Genomic DNA, 14,583 nt, shown 5'->3' with positions numbered 1-14,583 from the left:
CATCTTATGTCAAAGAAGCCTTGGAACTCTTGCTTTGTGCCTCCCAGCTTGAGTGCACAAGAGAGAAATGCAAATTTTCCAAATGAAGTATAGCTAGCAGTGCATAAATCTCTAGAAGACAGGAAGATGCACTTATTAAAACTTGGCAAGGATCAGAAATGAGTGACTTTTTTGCTGAAATCCAAGCCTTTTCCTTTTTAAAATTAGCTTTTCCCTAAAGCTACATCAATTATAAATAATTACATACAGCAAAATGGGCTTAGCTAAACTTAAAACAAATAAACTGAGAAATTAAAATGATTAAAAAGTAAACTGAAGCTTTTAGATTTTTAAGCATATGACTTCTGAAGTATGCCAAAATAAATTTCCAATTTCATTCTAATTTAAAATTATGATAGTCATAGATTAATGTTCTGATAAGAAGATTTTATAAGAATCTATTCTTAGACTTTTCTCTTATAAAATGTTACTATATTTTATTACTATTATTTATTTACTATTATTCTATAATTCTGTTTGTGGTCACTTTATACAAGATTCTTTATAATACAAAGCAGTTTATTATTGTCCAAGTTATACAATAAGGATGGGATGGGGTGGAAAAATGGCACAGTAGTTCTTATACTTGCTGCTTTTGGAAAGAACTAAAGTTATATTATCAGCATCTATGACATACAACTGAATGCTTCTTGTAATAATATTAGCTTTAAGGCATCTGGGCCACTTGTCTAGCCTGGAGGGCACCCAACGTCATATGCACACACACACATACACACACACACACAAACACACACACACACAGGCACAGAGAGAGAAAAAAGAGAGAGGGGGAGGGAGGGAGGGAGAAAAGAAAAATTTAAGGACCCAGGAATGTACCACATATGATCTTGTGAGTCTTTGTTTCCTGCCCTCTCTTCCCCTCTCCTTCATCTTCTTCCCTTTGGTCCATGCTTTCACCTCTATGTGACCTAACTTGTCAGGACCTTGCTACCTTGTACGTCTCTTGCAGGCTCAATTCCACATTCTCAGAAGGAAGAATCTGAGTGGAAATCTGAGTAGCAGTCTGTGAACACCTGTCAAGAAAGCCCTGATGAGGCCAGGCTGGGGCATGAGGCAAAGCTTGACTGCCAAGAGTCCCCAGAGCATATCACTGCCTACCATAGCAGGCTGTGCGATTATTGGTGTTCAGGGGAGTTGTTTTTAAGTTCCTCAGTGGAAATAAGAAATACTACGCTTATATTAAATCCTAGGCTATAATGTTCAAAAAAGTGTTTTCTTTTGTAGCTCATTTTTTTCTGAGGATGCCATCATATGGGTTATACCTTGAAGCTGTCTGGTTTTATTTGCATAAACAATTTGCAGAAACATTTTGGTTAGGAGACTTGAAGCATTCACAAGACAGGCTTAGAAAATGGTGCTATTTCTTCCTTTGTTTGTTTCTTTTTCTTTTTCTCATTCTGGATTCTTTTTGTGACCACGAGGTGATTTTTTTCCTTGTCTGCACTAAAGTATGAATGACACTTGAGGAGAGCTGAGGATTACAGTAATGAATTTGTAAGTAAAAATGAAAGGTTCTGTGCAAAGCTGAAAAGTACAGCCACAGATAAAAGGACAGAGACAGGCTTATTACCTGAATCAGAGGAGGAAGAAGTTTGGCTTAAGGTTACAGTGTACACTTTTAGATGTAGCCAAGAACATTTCTAGGTTTGTCTAGTGTGGGGAAGATTAAGCCGTTGTAAAGAAGATGGAAAGGAATACATACACATACAGTTCAGCTTCTTTTATTTAAAAAAAAAGCTCAAATTAAAGAAAACACCATTTTCAAGGTAGAAGTATTGGAAGTTGTGATTAGCAGTATCTGTTTCCCCTAGATGATAAAATATCTAGCCATGTTCTTAGCATTATTTCTGAGCAACTTGCAGTAAGGTCTTTAGGACGAAAACCAATTGCTAGTTGAAGCCAGTGTATTAAGTTACATATCTTTCCTAATGACATAACCTTCATCCCTGAAGGCTTTTATGATATTTTTAAATTCTTCTTTAGCTTCTGTAACTATCTTTATGCTGATGACACTGATGTACACTACAAATTCTCAACATTTTCCAAATAAATAGACTGATCTTTTATTTTAATTATTCTGTATTTATATTACAAAATTAATTTTTTTCGAGTTGAACTCATTCCCTTTTCTCCATGGGTCCATTGTATGTGCATTTGCGCATTGTCCTGTTGTCCTTGGATTGATTTTCAGTACTGAATTCTCAGTGAGTAAGCTATCAAATCCAGAGACCAGTAGCTGTGCCTGTGGTTCAGGGCCAACCACATTTCTTTCTTGTCAATCCCTGTTGAGGGTTTAAAAGCTTGGTCACATTGTCTCTGCCTTCTGCATTGCATTATTGTGGACTTAGGTCTTTTCTATATTAAACTATATAACTTTCTTTAATGTTTCCATCTACTATGTATCATGACATCATCAAAATTACCTTTGGTATATGCTTCTCTGTATCGATTTTGAGATGAATGTCATTCTGACTTGAAATGATTTGAAGTTTTCATGATGGATGAAGTGCTTTGGAATCTGGTCTCAGCACAGATTACCATTCTTATAAATAATAACATTTGAACTATCCAGAGATCCCATGAAGTGTTACTAATGCTTTCATGGTATTCTACAGTGCTTCTATATTTCATACATGTAGGACTTTATGCTTATCATAGTAAGTATTCATGAACTCTCATCTAAGTTCATTCACAGTGTAAACAATGACCTTTTTTCTTTTTTGCTTTCATCTTAGGAAAGTATCTTAGGAGCAATAGTGATTTAAAAACTGCATGTTAATGGTACAGAGACAGGCACGTTGATCAATGGAATAGAATTGAAGACCCAGAAATAAAACCACACACTTATGGACACTTGATCTTTGACAAAAGAGACAAAAAATATACAATGGAAAAAAGAAAGCATCTTTAATAAATGCTGATGGTCTAACTGGCTGTCTGTGTATAGAAAAACAAAAATAGGCCCATATTTGTCACCTTGCACAAATCTCAAGTCCAAGTGAATAAAGAGCCTCTACATAAAACCAGAGACACTGAATCTAATATAAGAGAAAGTGGTAAAGAGACTTGAACTCATTAGCAAAGAGGGAAATTCCCTAAACAGAACTCTAATGGCTCAAGCTGTAAGATCAAGAATTGATAAATGGGACCTCATGAAACTGGAAAGCTTCTGTAAGGCAAAGGATATAGTCAATGGACAAATTGGCAAGCTTCAGAAAATTGAAAATAGATCTACATGAAGACCCAGCAATACCATACTTAGCAATATACTCAAAAGATGCCCCACCATGACACAGTGGCACATGTTCCACTCTGTTCATAGGTGCCTTATTTGTGATAGCCAGAAGTTGTAAACAACCCAGATGTCCTACAATAGAGTGGATACAGAAAATGTGGGTCATTTACACAATGGAATACTATTCAGCTATTAAGAAGGAGGACATTCTGAGTTCTGCAGGCAAATGGATGGAACTAGAAAATATCATCCTAAGGGGTTAACTTAGATCCAAAAGGACATGCATTATAAATGGATATTGGCTGAACAAAAAGTACAGAATACCCAAGGTAAAGTCCACAGAACTAAAAATTGTCATCAAGCTGAAGGGCCCAAGTGAGGACACCTCAGTCCAACTTGGGAGGGAGAATAAAGCAATACCAAGGGACTAGGGAGGGAGGGACCTGGGTGGGAAATGGGACAGGCTTGGGGGGAAGAGGTGAACATGATCAGGTTGGGGAAAAGTACTGAAGCCCTGAGGGCTAACAGAAAGAATGGAAACAGGCAACTTCGGGAACTAAGAGCTTGTGGGACCCTCTAGAATGTACCAGAGACCTGGGAGGTAAGAGACTGTCATGACTCAAAGGGAGGGACCTTAGATGAAATGCCCTACAGTGGTGAGAGGGAACATAAGAGCCCACCTCCAGCAGAAAGACAGGGCTTCAAGTGAGACATGGGGTTGCCATTGTCTCACAGTCAAAACTCTGATCCATAATTGTTCCTCTCTGAAAGAACTGCAGGGACAAAAATGGAGAAGAGCCTGAGGAAAAAGCGGTCCAGTGACAAGTCCAAGGTTGTATCCAGCTCAAGGGGAGGCCCTAAGGCCTGACACTGTTACTGAGGTTATGGGGTGCTCACAAAGAGGAACCTCTCATGACTGCTCCCCAAAAGACCCAAGAAGCAGGTGAAAAAATTAGATGCAGAAATTTACACCCAAGCAATAGCCCCAACTGCTGGCCCCATGTCTGAATTAGTGAAAAGCTGGAAGAAGCTGACAAGGAGGGCAACCCTGTAGGAGGACCAGCAGTCCCAATTAACCTGGACCCTGGAGATCTCTCAGACACTAGACCACCAACTAGGCAGCATACACTAGCTGATTCGAGGTCCCCAACATATACAACAGAGGACTGGTCTGGGTTCAATCAGAGAAGATGCACCTAACCTTCAAGGAGACTGAAAGCCCCAGGGAGTTTAGAGGTCTGGTAGGGTGGGAGGCATCCTCATGGAGACAGGGGGGTGGAGAGAAGGTATGGGATGGGGAAGAGTCAGAGGGTGGATTGGGAGGGGGAAAATCTGGAGGATTATAAAAGAATAAATAAAATTTTGAAAAGAATATCCAGAAAAAGCAGAAATAAAATAGGTATATTTCAAAACAACATGGTAAAATAAAAAATTTTCTGAATTATGTAGAAATTAACTAGACACCATCATGAATAGCAAATTGAATAATAAAGTAATATCACAATCAATTCATACTAATGAAATAAAGCATTGTAGATAAAAATTGCATGTCAGTGGAGTGTACATGGAGCTTTGTGCAACTGGTCAAATCTAGCACTATCATGACTGCCAGCCAGTGCTGGCTGACAGGAGCCTGATATAGCTGTCTCCTGAGAGGCTCTGACAGTACCCGACTAATACAGAAGGAGAGGCTCACAGCCATCCATTGGACTGAGCACAGGGTCCCCAATGAAGGAGCTAGAGAAAGGACCCAAGGAGCTGAAGGGTTTGTAGCCCCTTAAGACAAACAACAATATGAACTAACCAGTACCCTCAGAGCTCCCAGGGACTAAACCACCAACCAAAGAGTACATGTGGTGTGACTAATGGCTCTATCAGCATATGTATGGCAGAGGATGGCCAAGATGATCATCAATAGGAGGAGAGGCCCTTGGCCCTGTGAAGGTTCTATGCCCCAGTGTAGTGGAATGCCAGGGCCAGTAAGCAGGAGAGAGTGTGTTGGTGAGCAGGGGGAGAAGGAAGGAAACAGGGGTTTGTTTTAGGTTTTTTTTTTTTTTTGAGGGGAACCTGGGAAAGGAGATATTGTAAATAAAGAAAACATCTAATAAAAAAGAAGAATACAAGTGAACTTAACCATAAGCCAAAACAAAAAAAAAATGATAACAAATAAGAGAAAAAATTCTCTCTATGCCTGAAAAATATCTCTGTAGTCCTTACTGGGTTTATTTCCATCACATTTGTAAAAGCTGATATGTAGTGAGTCTACTGATGAATATTCTAATATCTCTAGGAACCATCATAAATTTATCCAATTGAAAGGAGTTATCTAGCTAAGTGGGCCTTTCTATGGAAGTCAAGATAACAATAATACTCTTTATGAATTGTTCTGACAAGTCAGTCCTGAAGGGATATCAGAAACACTTTCACTTTAATGTAGCCTGTGATGTAGAACAATGCTTCTCAATCTGAGGGTCTTATCACCTTTGGCACAACTGTATATCCAAAATATTTCATAATGATTCATAATAGTAGACAATTATAGTTATGAGTAGCAGTGAAAATGATTTTTTGTGGTTGGGGGTCACCACAACATAAGAAATTGTATTATAGGGTTTAAGAATTAGGATGGTTGAGAAACATTGAGAAAAGCAACTTGAATTTGGAATTCAAAATTTTTTTAAAAGCTGAGATAAAAAGGATTTACTAATTAGAATATTAAGCAATTTGTAAGCTAAGTATTTTTAGAGTGAGGCACACAGTGTTAAGCCTTTAATATTTGTCTGTTTCTTTCTTCTTAAGGTATGTTTCACCATGTTGGATGTAAATATCTCTACAGAGGTATAAGGAATGTCAAAAGCTGGTATTTTCAGATGCCATTAAAACCACAGCAATGAACAACCACTTGTTCATACGTGGGGCATAAGATCATTTTTTTTTTCAGTATCTGTCCCTAGAGCACAAGAACAGAATTACTTTTAAGTTAAAATATCACCAAGACCCTTGACTTGGAAAAAAATAATAAGCTGTAAATGGTCATATCCTTCAGTACTCCTTTCTGAACTACAGAATAACACAAACTTTAGAAGTCTCATCTTCTCTAAGTCTGTTATTTTACGTGTATCCATGTTTTGGCTCTAATAACATCTGAGCACTCTGTAAATATAGTACTCCTGGATTCTGCAGGAGTGATCATTTCCCTTGGGACACTTAAATACAGTGGTGAGCCATCAGGTAGGGGTTGAAAATTGAACCCATGTTTCCTGGAAGAGCAGCCAAGATGGTATTAATCCCTGAGTCATCTTTACAGCCAATGTTTGAACTTGTAAAAAATATTATTGCAATCCCATTTTTCCTACTTAATAAACTGAGTTAGTGTTTTGACAACATTTTGTATTATGCCATGAGATCAAACAAATTATTTATTGGATAAATTTAAAAGAAGAAAGAAAGAAAGAAAGCCAGGTGGAACAAGCTAGTGAGCAACACTCTACCTCTCCATCAGCCCCTGCCTCCAGGTTCATCCCTTCTTGAGATCCTGCTTTTACTGCTTTGGATGATGACCTGTTATATATGGAACTGTCAGAAAAATAAACTCTTCTCCCCATGTTGCTTTTGGTCATGGTGTTACATCACAACAGTAACCCTAACAAAGACAGGGAGGCAGTAAAGATGCTTCAGATGGGCAGGGCCATTATCTGCAGGTGGAGCTCAGTGGAACAGCAGACAGTCTGAGTGACAGAAAGCAGAATTATCTCTTTCCTGAGGTTGTAGTGAAGACAGTAACATAACTGAATCCAGATTTAATCCAGATTTAGGATGAAAACTTTCCTCAATGGTCCTGGATGGAAGGCTTCCCTGAATTCTGTAGGCCTCACTGTTGCAAGGATGAAAGTCCTTAAAATTAATCATACATACAGTTAGTTATTGATGTGCTAAGTCCCTTGTAATATACATCTAGGAATTTCCATCACCTGTGGCTAATCAGAAAGGTCCCTGGACCTGACATAGGTTTCTTTGAGGCAGTGTTCTACCAAGTACAAATGAAGTTACTTAATGAATAGGTCTTCTCCAATGCAATATGTGTGTGTGTTCATGTGTGTGTGTGTGTTCATGTGTGTGTTTGTGCTTTTATATATGATGTACATTCTTTTGTATGTAGAAGAGAGACAATGTGTGTTTTATGCAAATATATACTGAATTCAGCTAATACATCTTTTTTGTTTTGTTATCATTAATTTTTACTATTACTGTCGGTATGTCTGAGTGCTTATGTGTGTGTTTGTGTCATGGCATATTTATGGGGTCAGAGAACATCAATGTGGAATTGATTTTCTTCTGCTGATTTGTATGTATTTTGGGAATCTGGAATAACGACTATCAGTGTGCCGCCGTGATTTTGCTGTTTATACATATTTCCTATGAGTGTAGCTTCGAATTAGAGGCTTAAGATGCTTGATGTTATTTGCTTTACTTAATGACCTTCAAGGTGAGTGGGATAGGTGTATTGCTATATTATTTGAGAACTTAGACCAGTTAGCCTGTACTGTATAATATGGTGGCATACCAAATACATTTTTATAGGACCATACCTAAAATGCAAGTCTATCTGCATTGGTGCAGTGGTTACCATAGCAACTCTAATGGGAAACAATATTTGTCCAGCATTATGATGGATCCAATGTGGATAAGTGTACAAGGTTATAGGGTTATATATTGGCTGAAGAATCAATCATGTTTTCTACCTGGTACATATAAATACAGAGATTTAATGAAACAAAACCTCATGTAGAAGTCAAAAATAAAATTAACTAAGATCACTACAGCAATCTCTCTTCCTGAAAAAAATTGTTTGGTATTCAGATTTTAGTATAGACACTTTTGAAAGTAGCCCAGAAGTTGCTTAAAAACAAACAAAAACTAGAAATAGAGCTACCATATTATCCAGCCACATCACTTCTGAGATACTGGTATTCAAAGTTCTACTGTAAAGTGCTGGCACTAGTACTTATGGCATTAGTGTTTATGACTACTCTATTCAAAATAGCAAAACAATAGGAAAAACCTAGACTTGTCACTCAGTTGATGAGTGGAAATTCAAATTGTATTACATGTTCATAATGAGATTTTCCTCAGCTGTAAAGAAAAATGATGGAAAGGATTGGATAAACATTATACTCAAGTCTATTAACCAAGACCCAGACACATATGCAGTCTCTCATAAGTGCTTCTGAGCTTCAGTCTTAGGTTTGTGTGTTTAAGTTGGAGCATCTGTGAGAGCCAAAAAAATAGAAAGGGACCTTTTGGGGTGATTCCTTTAGGAAGGAGGAACCCAGAACATAAGTAAAAGGAAAGACAGAAAACATGGAGATAGAAAAATTTAAGTAGGATAGGAGTAGGGAGTGGGTAATGGAGACAAGGAGACTTGGGAGAAGGTTAAATACAAATAAGACAGTGTTTGTGTGGGGGCAAGAGCACAGATGCTATTCTAGAGGACCCAGGTTCAATTCTCAGCACCCACATGGCAGCTCAGAACAATTACAGGAGTTCTGACACTCTCAAACAGATGTACATGTAAGGAAAACATCGATGTACATAAAAAATAAAAAGAGGAATCAAAAAAGTTAAAAAAATAAAGGTATATATGACCAGCAATATGAAAACCTACTATCTTATAATCTAATGAAAATGTAATTAAAATGACCATATGAAAAAATAATTATAAAAGACCATACATGTCTGGATCATGCTGCTTCTACCTATAGATTACTAAACACAAATCCCAGTCCTGGGTGTGTGACATGTTTTTATGAGTACTGCTTGTCAGGGAGATTCCAGATGCCCTCACAGCCACATAGCTTATTGCTATGCCTCTCAGTTGATAAGATCCTATTACTGACAACACCATTCACCTTGTTTGCATGATATAGAGATGTAGAGAAATGAAACTAAACCATGGGAAAGTTCATTGCCTAACTCTCAGAGTTCTATGAGGTGCTGTGAAGGCTGCTGATGGGAAGGAAAGGTAAAATAAGTTTTATTCAGTTCTAAAATCTGTAAATTAAATTACCTACTTACTCATAAAGTATAGTCATCTGCATAATATTGCTGTGACTATTACAGAAATAACCAATAACTTTCTGAATAAATTTGAGGCCAGTTTCGAGGGAGGTAACTCATGCTTGGTACTGGAAATCTAATAAAAACACACATCTTGGAAGTTCATTGGCTTTAGGAGGAACTTACTACTGTTTAGCTAAGTTGACATAGTGCCAAACTACCTGACAAATACCTATGTTTATATCTAAAAATAAATGCTACTGTCAGCCTTAATCTCTTTCCAGTAAATAGCAGTGAATTCCAAGACTCACATGTTCATCATACAGAGAACAAACGACAAATGAGAACTCAGACCTAACAAGATATTTAAGTCACTTCCTGTATGGCTCAGAGAATGTGGTAGAAGAGAGGACTGAAAGAACGTGAGAGCTGGAAGATCATGAGAAGAGATGTGCAAACCATCGTCTGGGCCGGATATGAACCCACAGCAACTGATTATTTCGGTTTGGTCTGCACAAAACTGGTCCTGTTAACATATAGTCATAATGACAGAAGGGTTCTTCTCTTCTATCAATTATTAACTACTGAGATTCTGGGAGGAGTGCAGTCATTGTTCTTAGTTATAGGCTCAATGACGAGGCTACCAAGTGCCAGTGCATAATTTCAAACCCTTAGCTACACAAATAGTCCTGGTTAAACTTACTGGGTCACAAAACAAACCAAAAAGGCATGAATATGGGTGTTAAAGGGCTTTGTAGGGGGCATTGGCAAGGATAGAAGGAAGATTATAAGAATGTGTTCTTCACAGTGAATGTTAAAAACTACTTTGAATGTTTGAGTTATTTGAATATATTTGTTTATTGCATGTAAAAATATACCGCCTCATGTATCAAGTATCTGGTGTATCAAGGAAGTTCTGGATTTGCCATGAGAACTAGATGCTTGTCTGTACTTCCTGGCAGCCTTTGAAAAGCAGTGAAACATTATTCCTGGGTGAGGTGATAACTGTAATTAAACAGCTAGAGTTGATTTGTGTCTCTGCTATTTGTCTTGCACTATAATTTTGTGTGTATTAAATTTTCTGTGTTATGTTCACACATATAAATTGGGTTGTTAGGAGGATGCGCTGAGCAGTACATGTAAGAATCTTTGATCCGCACTTGCAGTGTTGTAGCAGATCAGTAAACATAGATCAATCCAGGCTGAAGCCACCTAAACACACACCTGTTGGATTTCATTGCATTTTCTTTCCCAGAGCTTTCGCTGTTTCTCACACATAATAGACTAGACTCTCTTCCTCCCTCTGCAGGTGGACAGCGGCAGTGCAGAGCACAAGCATTCTGGTTGCTATGGGTTCCGATGTCGCGGTAACCAAGGAGACCAAGGAGGAAGCTCCCTGTTGAGGCGGCTGCAGCAGCTGTTGCAACAAGGGTCGCAGGTGAGTTGGAGGACTAAGAGTGCATACAGCAGGCGAAGGGTATATGATATTGCTGGTAAAGCCTGGCGATGAGCTGGATCTGGGTCGTGCAGAGACAGAAAAGGAACGAGACCCGGCGGGATTGGGAGGAGAGCATTGGTCGATCCAGCAGATATTTGCGGGACCCTTGACATGTCAGCCTCCTGGGCTTGCAGACGGGGCTCTGTCTCAAGAGTTATACGTTTCTAAACAAAAAAGAGGTTAGTCAATAGTATCAGAACGGACAAGAACCTAAGGTAAAGCCCAGACAGAAAGCCCAGTCTCCATCAATTATAGGATACCCAAGCTCCTTCTTTTCAAATGCTTGTCTCATTTATCTTTTGAAGTCATTGGTGCCCTGTGAAACACATACTTACTGGAGAAGCCATCTTACATAATTCCTTTGGCACTTTCTTTCTGGGTGTCTGCTCTCATTCCCTCTAGGAGTCCAGTCCAGTAGGGTTCCTGGTTCCAGAAATATCTGTGGCAGTGTGTGTTTACTCTTGTGGTTTTCGTGTGATTTCCAAACAAAACAGGCATTAACAGAGACTTTGGCAAGTCATGTTAAAGTATTTTGTGAAAGTGAAGCTATATGGGATTAACACTGCAAATTCTATGCCTATGGTGATTTAGACTCTTTTCCTAATTTTATTGCTTAACCTTCCAGGCTACACAGAAGCCGACCACGACTCCCATAACATTGCAAGTTTTATCACAAAGGAACTACCTGGAATTATTTCCTATCTTTTCTTCTTTCAAAACACTTACTATTTTTTTATAGTTATCGTGTTTGCTTTTTGTGTGTTTTTATTTCCTTCATCAGAACATAGAATAAGAGGGGTTGGTGTAATAACTGCATGCTCATATTTTTCATTTGTACTTCATACTACACAGAGCTATTTGATGTAATTTGTTGATTGCCAAGCTAGGCAGTATCTTTTAGTATTGTAAAAATACAATCAGATTGTTTTGTGGGAGGGAAGAGTTAGTGGTTTTCTTCCTAGATAAGATGATGAGTTGAGTTAAAAGTAGTAGAAAAATGGAATATTTACAACTTAGTGTATTATAATAGATAGTGTAAGATATGTAAATAGATAATTGATGAATATGTGAAGTCAATGAAAGGATGCCATCAAATACCTGGGCTACCCAGCACCAATGTAAGCAACTATGCAAAATAGAGACAATAATAGTAAATGAGCTTCACATACAGTTTCCAAAGAAGTCCCCCTCGCCCAGGGGAGAATACAGTAAGAGAAGAGGCCTTCAAACAGGTCAATGAGCAGAGTAGTAGAAACACAGCAAGAGAATAAAGAAAGTAATGCATAGCAAAAAATCTTAAGTGTCAGGCAGAGTAGTTGGGCCATATTTACTGTGGTATAGAGACAAATTCTTTGAAATATTTTTTTTTCTCTTGGAAATCTTTATTGCAGTGTGTGTGTGTGTGTGTGTGTGTGTGTGTGTGTGTGTGTGTGTGTTAGATTTGAAGGTCAGAAGATGAATGTAGAGTAAGTTCCCTCATTTTACCCTGTATATTTTTAGACTCAGATTTAGGGTTTTAGGCTTATTGATAAGAGCATCTTTCTGTCTTTTAATTTATTTTTTATTAGATATTTATTTTATTTACATTGCAAATGTGATATCCCCTTTCTGCTGAGGCATCTTATTGGCCCTACAGAACTAGAGAAGAAACTTGACTCCAGAAAGGTATTCAATGGTATTTCAGATAGATTACTACAAAATTTTAACTATGTAATCTTCTAATGTGTGAAATATGATAACTGGGGGAGAGGAAAGAATATTTACCAATAAAACACTGTGTTTATTTAGAAATTCAGATTATTATCTATTTGGATTAATGATGTTGAGTGTGTGGAACTATAATTAGAGTTGAAATCAATGTGTAATAGAACAAATAATAGAACAATAATTCTGGTTCTTTTATCAACCTTACTAAGCTTAATTTTCTAATGCCTAAAACATTCTTAGGAAAACAGCCAGATAACAGTGGATCATGTGAAACCACACGTTGCTGACAAAATATTAAAGGGCTTCGTTTCTGAAAGTTTTAATTTAAAGATGTAATAATGTCTTTGTTGACTGCAGTAATCTAAAGTTTTTACTTGTCATTGAATTCACAATTACTGTTAGTTTCCTTACAGTTGTATTTTTTTATAGACTCTAGGGAAAATAGGGAAGAGATTAAATGTACAAAACCTTCATTATTTAAAGGGTATTTTACCTTTGAGGCAGGTCAAATGTAAGATGTAGGCATCTTAAATTCAGTATTTTTTTCACTATTTTTAAGACTGTCTTACTTTCATATCTAAACGATCCCAGTTATATAGGACAGAATTAATGTAGCTCACGAAATATTGAGCTATATGTATACCGTTTAGTACCACTAAGCTGTGTCTTGTCAGATATTCTGAGTTGATAAAAGACTGCCAAAGCCTTGAAGTCAGATGACCAGTTGAATTCAGGTCCTGTGTGTGGGGGGGTGAACATGGCATGTGTTTACTCAGTGAACTGATCACATGCAGGCTCTTAGGCTGAAGATCATATATGATCATTTCACCCCTTAAAACTTTTAAGATGTATGACGTGTAAATAAAGAAAATATCTAATAAAAATTTTAAGATTCAGCATGAATTTAGTAAATGTTAATATCAGATCTATTTAAACTTAAACTTAACATTACTTTAGTAGTTTTAAGAAAGTACTTTCTAGTTAACTTTATTTTCATTTAACATTTCATTCATAAATTTTAGAATTCGAAGTACTAGTAGGTTGAAGCAAGTATTTCTAATTAAATTAATTTTTATTTAACATTTAACATGTCTTAGATTTATTTAACATGTCTTAGATGTTCATGTACTATATTACCTAATGACTTCAGAGTTTTTAACTCTACCCCACATATTCTAATGGTTCAAAACATTAAAAAGATGTCTTAAATTAAGACAGAAAAAGGTTAGTGGTAACTCTTAAGGTTTCAGATATAAGATTATCTTAGTCATTAGAAGAGTTAACTAACTCACAAAACATTATCAATTAAGAGATAGTGCGTTCATCTCTGACCTTCTGTCCTTATGAATCCAAGGATATCTAAGAGCACAGTCTAGAATTGTAAGCTTACTTAAACTATTGTAAGGAGTTTTTGAGTTTCTGTTGTCTTAATGACACAGTTCTTGAGTATTAAATTATTGGATTATAATATTGTTTCTCAAAGTCAAAGCCTAGAAAATCTTGCTGCAAACACTTGTTTCTCAAAGTTCTCATTCTACCAGTGGAACAGTAATAAGTGCTCTGGGAACCTGGGGCAAGTCTAGAAGATCATTTTCTAGCTTCATAGATCATTCTTCCATTCTGTGGCAAAGAGTGTTCTTTTCTAGAATGAAAACATGTTAATAACCAATATTAAACTGCAGTAGTAAACCTGAGATCATATTGGTTGCATATGTATGGGTCAAAATGGATCTAGGATGAGAAAACTATAGAAACAGCTCAACCACGTAAATAAAATACATGTGGAATGGCTTACAACTACCTGCCACTTCAGTTCTAGGATATTTGATGACTTCTGGTGATCACTGCACACGTGTGGTACAGATGCATACACTCAGTCATACACATATAAAATAATAAACAAGTGAATAAACAGATCATTAGAGAAAGAGGTTACTTGTATCCTGCAATTTTACTCTGTGCCTCAAGCTATATGCTTTGCTATTTATGATTCAGACATTGTTATAGCTTTGCTCTCCTGAAAAAG

At 37.1% G+C, this 14,583-nt stretch overlaps 1 protein-coding gene across 3 annotated transcripts in view; it reads left to right on the top strand.

The window, feature by feature from the left end:
* Positions 1 to 10,703: 10,703 nt before the first annotated feature.
* Positions 10,704 to 14,583, top strand: part of Zbbx (zinc finger B-box domain containing) — a 112,636-nt gene continuing 108,756 nt past the window's right edge. For 2 of the 3 annotated variants that reach the window (XM_031374100.1, XM_031374099.1), the window contains exon 1: positions 10,705 to 10,790. The gene's annotated coding sequence lies outside the window, so the exon portion shown is untranslated. Of the gene's footprint in view, positions 10,791 to 14,583 lie in introns of all 3 variants that reach the window. The other variant, XM_031374101.1, reaches the window with a different exon arrangement.

The sequence above is a fragment of the Mastomys coucha genome, unplaced genomic scaffold, assembly GCF_008632895.1.
Source record: "Mastomys coucha isolate ucsf_1 unplaced genomic scaffold, UCSF_Mcou_1 pScaffold16, whole genome shotgun sequence".
In the NCBI taxonomy this organism is placed as follows: domain Eukaryota; kingdom Metazoa; phylum Chordata; class Mammalia; order Rodentia; family Muridae; genus Mastomys; species Mastomys coucha.
This window is presented reverse-complemented; position numbering and strand designations above follow the sequence as displayed.